Source organism: Dipodomys merriami, unplaced genomic scaffold (genome assembly GCF_024711535.1).
Source record: "Dipodomys merriami isolate MVZ:Mamm:240054 unplaced genomic scaffold, mDipMer1.0.p SCAF_43, whole genome shotgun sequence".
Classification (NCBI taxonomy): Eukaryota; Metazoa; Chordata; class Mammalia; order Rodentia; family Heteromyidae; genus Dipodomys; species Dipodomys merriami.
Genome location: NW_027205937.1, coordinates 7,887,812 through 7,893,051, shown reverse-complemented (window position 1 = coordinate 7,893,051; position 5,240 = coordinate 7,887,812). Strand labels below are relative to the sequence as shown.

Genomic DNA, 5,240 nt, shown 5'->3' with positions numbered 1-5,240 from the left:
TCTATGACTTACGCATGTGAACAACTCAGGACAAGAATAAAAGAGCAGTGAAGCACAGAGGACAGGACCAATTTAAACTAGCTACTTGGAGGCTGAATAAGCTTAGCTAGCTACTCTGGAGGCTGAGATATGAAGACCACTATTCAAAGTCAGTCCAATCATGAAAATAAATGCGATTATCTCCAAAAAATACAGAAGTGGAACAATGGCTCAAGTGGTAAATCAATATCCTAGGTCACAGAAGCATAGAGATGATGAATGAATGAGCACTTGCACATGCGCGTGCGTGTATACATGTGCATGTGTACACAAACACACACACACACAAACATAAGTATTGCAATGCGAAGTTCTTTTTTTACCTTGCAGTACTCTATTTCCCTGTATTAGTTTAAAAATTAACAAAATCAGCTAAGCACCTATTTACCTACAACTCCTCATGTTTCTCTAAAGTCAACTCTCTTTTTGGAAACATGATTTATTTGACCCAAATGTAAACTATTCAGTAGTTTAATTCTTCGCCCTCAATTCTGTAGAATTAGATGATTGTTTAGCTTCATCCTAGCAATATAATTTGAGAAATCCTACATCAAGCAACGTATTTCTTTCACTAGAAGGGAAGCCTCTTTCAAACAATTAATAATAGGTTTTCCTTCTTCTTGCTAGCATCTGTAGTTTTATTATCTTCATATATTTCATGATCTGTCTGTGTATGACAAATATTGCTGTGAAAATGAAAAGACCCTTCGCAGCACTTATCATTTATATACCATTCATAGAGATGAAGGTGTTTAAATATTACTCAAATTGCTTTGGAATAAATCATGTTCAGATTGACTATCGTGAAAAATAAGGATTGGTTTCTCAGCACATTAGGTAAGAACTTGATTGAAAGAAACCAGAAAAGTGAGGAACAACTCAACACATACATTCAAATGAAACAAAAAACCCAAGAAAACAAATTAATTCAGTACTCAAAAACCTGCAGAAAATGACCTGACAAAATAAAAAAACATCAGCTATGACAAACTTATGAAAATTCTGACTACATTTGAGTCTACTCTTGTGAGGATAGAGGTTAAAGCCCAGACTGGACAGAAAGATCTTTACACAATGACATGTACCTGTTATTCTAAATTCCAGGAAGAATAACATAACGTGGACTGAGCCCAAGATCAGTATCTGAAAAATAATCAGGATAATTTAGGGCTGGAGACATGACAAAGTGGTAAGAACACCCATTTAGGGGGCACAAGACACTCAATTCAAACTCTAATATTATGGGTATTAAAGTAAAAAGCTATGATTTTAAATAAGTGGAATAATTGTAACATTTGAGTATTTGAGTGGAAAAATGCATGAGAGAGATAGAATATACCCATGGTACAATGCTTTCAACTTAAGTGAAAATGTTTTGTGGTACTTCAGACAAAATAGAGTTACCTTGCAAATGAGCATGGTTGTGCATTTGGGTGATGGAATTACTTTACTTACACAGGTGTAAATTGAATAGATTTTATTTGGGTAGATTGTACTTCTTGAACTAAGAACCTGGATGATGTCCCTGAGATTTTTCTCGCAAAGCTACAATTTTACTACTTTGAGCCACAGTTCCAATTCTGATTTTCTTTTGGTTGTTTGGTGATAAGAGGCTCCTGGACATTCCTGCCCAGGATGGCTTCAAACCATGATAATCAGATCTCAGCCTCCCGAGCAACCAGGATGCCAGGCAATAGCCGCCGATATTTTTCATAATTTAGTAAATTGTACAGTTCTTGAAATTATTCATTATCATTATAACCTGTGTAATATATGTGTGTTTGTATATATCAATGCATACAGATAGAAATACTTTAACATATTTTTGTATCTACAGTAGATTTATGAAATCATCCATTATAAAATAAAATGTAAACTAAAATTAATAAGGAGCAAAACAAAGGAAATTATCACATGTCTTGTTGGTGAATGGAATACGAATTGCGAAAATCACTTTGGGAAAACCATCTCTACGTTAACAAAATGGATAAGAGCTATTAATTCCAATCCATCTATTTGCCCATATTGTGCAACCTCACACATAAGTGTCAAAATCAAACCACACTTTTAGCCTTTGTTTTTAACTCACCTGTTACAAATTATGGGTTAGATGAAGTAACCAAATAAAGATTATAATAATATTATGTGAGGCTATGAATTAGAGCTGAAAATGATTTTAAATGTGATAATAGCTAATTAAATTGCATACTTCTTACTTTTACTCTGTCATGTCCCTCATTCTCACATTAGGAAAATACATAGAAGGTTCTCACTAAATTATATGTACATTTATGATATAATGTATTGAAAGAATATGGGCACAGTGTGGTTTTAGTTTATTGAGACCTGTAGGGGGAAGTGTGTTTTTGAAGACTTGCAATACATTGGGATGAGGATGAAGGGAAGGATGTGCTTATTCTGGAAAACTGGCTAGAGGATTGTTCCCATAATGGTAGTGATGAATTCTTCCAAAAGGTTACAGTAAAATCATTGTCACAACCATGTTCATTGCTCCACTATTCATCGTAGCAAAGTTACGGAAACAGCCCAGATGCCCTTTGGAGGAGTGATGGTTGGAGAAAGTGTGGCACATATACACAATTGGATTGCACCTATCCATTTTGAAGACTGTTACATTATTTGAAACAAAATGGATAGATCTAAAAATATATTAATGAGCTAAGTCAGAGCCAGACAAACAAAGAACCCATATGTCTCATATTTGGAAGCTAGAACTTTATACAAGTTTACACAAAAATATTAACCAAAGCATGATATTTGCAGAGGAGTATTTCAAAAGTGTATTTTCTTATAAAATTGAACTTTTAATCCAACAAAATATATGTCAGTAAACTATCACTTGGAAGGTGTGAGGGGAAGTCAAAAGGAAGGAATAAAGAGAGTTATGGAAGAAGAGAGTGAAAGTATATTATTCAATGCAGATAGTATGAAACTAGAAAAAATTAAAGTGGGGTGAGGTTTGAAAGGATGTGGAAAAGTTATATAAAGATCCATTTTACTTAAAAAAACTGATTTGTTGAATGGAAATTCCATTGTCCAAGTATTTAAGATAATAAGAATATAATTAAAAACAATGGAGACATCTGATCTTAAATTCTATTTCCATCTCTTTTAAAAAATGAAATTGTTTGCTCTATAAATTGATCAGAGGGATGAATTTCTTGGCTAGCTATATCATTGCACATCTGTCTCTTCCTCTCTCCCCTTTCATGGTTCTCATAGGTAATATGATTGCTTCATAATTATCCTAATTTATTTTGCTTTTATATTTTTGGTTGCATCATTTAACTTTCTGCTCGGCCATTTCCCAAATAATTTACATGGAAGGCATTATTTCCTATTTTCTCATTCCTAAAATAAGCTGCACATGAAGACACCACTGGTCCTCATTTTCAGTCTGTACCTTTGAATACGGAGGAAAATCTTTCCTGTGCTCTCTATCAATTCCCTACTCTCCAGTTAGAATAATTTAGAATAGTAAAAATGAATAAAGAGAAAATAAATAATAGTGAAAAAAACAGATGCCAAAAATTCACCGGATATTTCTGACCAGTTCATCGAATGTGAACTATTGGGGAAATACATGGACACCTCATACTCACTGGCACTCAAAGTCTCTGGCTAGACAATTCTGATGAAGATGATTAAGAAGATGAAAAAGTGAGAAATGGTATCAATTGCAAGAGAAAAATGGAATAGGATCCAAGCAAATTTCTTCTTTGGACTGCTGAAAATAATCGCCTTACTACAGTGCAGAGACTACTTTCCAAAAAGGCCACTCATGTGAATACTAGTGATGACGATGAGTACACCCCTCTTCATCGAGAAGCATTCAGTGGACACTTAGACATTGTCCATTAGTTGGGGGCTCAAGGTAGATATTCATGTAATAATTGTGAATGGCTGGACACCCCTGCACAGTACTTATACATGGAATAATAACAGAGTGGCTTCTTTATTTCATCATGATGCAGATACCGATGGCCAGACTAAAGGCCTCTTGACCCCCTTGCAGTTTGCTGCTGGGAATAGAAATAGCAAAGTTATGCTAGATCTCCTTCTGTTGAACCATTATATCAAACCAGGTCTGAAGCAAAACTTGGAATAAACTTCATTTGATATTGCCAAAAGAATAAGTATGTATCACTACCTCTTTGATGTTGTGGAAAGCTGTACAAATTGTTCTCCTAAGTCCTAATGGTGTGGGTAAATTTCTTAAATTTCAAAATTGCCAGTTCATCCTATGTGTCCATACAAAATATTTTCACAATTCAAAGCAACAGCAATATCTTACTTTAAACATTCATGAATTCCATGGTATTCTTCCAAGTGAATTGCCTGACTTTGATGTCAATATACATTCAAGTTTTTTGTATACATCTATAATTATTTCTGTAGCGTTTGTGATTTTTTAATAAGAAATAATTTTAACTTATCTGTTGAAATGAGTAGTAGAGAAACTAAAGATATTTCTGGTGCTTGTCTGAAAAAAGTATATTTTAAAACATTTAGTATTCTGTTTGTATAATATCCATCATCTAGTTCATTCTCTCCTAGATATAATACTTTGAATTCGACATTGTTTTATAATATATAGGTTCATTAATGTGTCCTTTCAGATTGCATTCCATATAGAAAAGGTTTAAGATTCCTTTAATTCCTACGTCCTTATAGAATTTTATTTCTTTAGGATAAAATGAAAATGTTATTTAATTTCAAAACTTTTATAAAGGTTATGCAATGTAAAGGCCTTTATAAAAAGGTGAAGATTGAATGGTGTAAAACTAACTTTTATTCCTATGAATTACATGTATAATTACACTTGTATATTTGTAATCAACTGTTTAGTAACTGTTTTTCATTTCTTCACAAATTTTCATATCATCCTTGTGCAAGAGCCATGTTAATCTCTGTATTGTAATTTGGGTAAATGTGCTGCTGAAGCATGTAGTGTCCTGTAAATTTAAGTAATTAATGATGCAATCTTAAGACAGGCATATATCCTTGGTTGCCTATTTGTAACAAGGAAACCTTATTGTTTCCTAAATTGCTATTCATCTTGTTTCTGTAAAATTGTGTTTATGATGGAAAAAACTTACATTGATAGGTCCACCTGTATCCATATTTTAAAAAATTTTTCCCTTCCCCTCCACAAATTATACCAACATCAAATACAGTGA

At 33.3% G+C, this 5,240-nt stretch overlaps 1 pseudogene; it reads right to left on the bottom strand.

The window, feature by feature from the left end:
* Nucleotides 1–4,910: 4,910 nt before the first annotated feature.
* Nucleotides 4,911–5,007, bottom strand: LOC138807757 (U6 spliceosomal RNA; annotated as a pseudogene).
* Nucleotides 5,008–5,240: the final 233 nt, after the last annotated feature.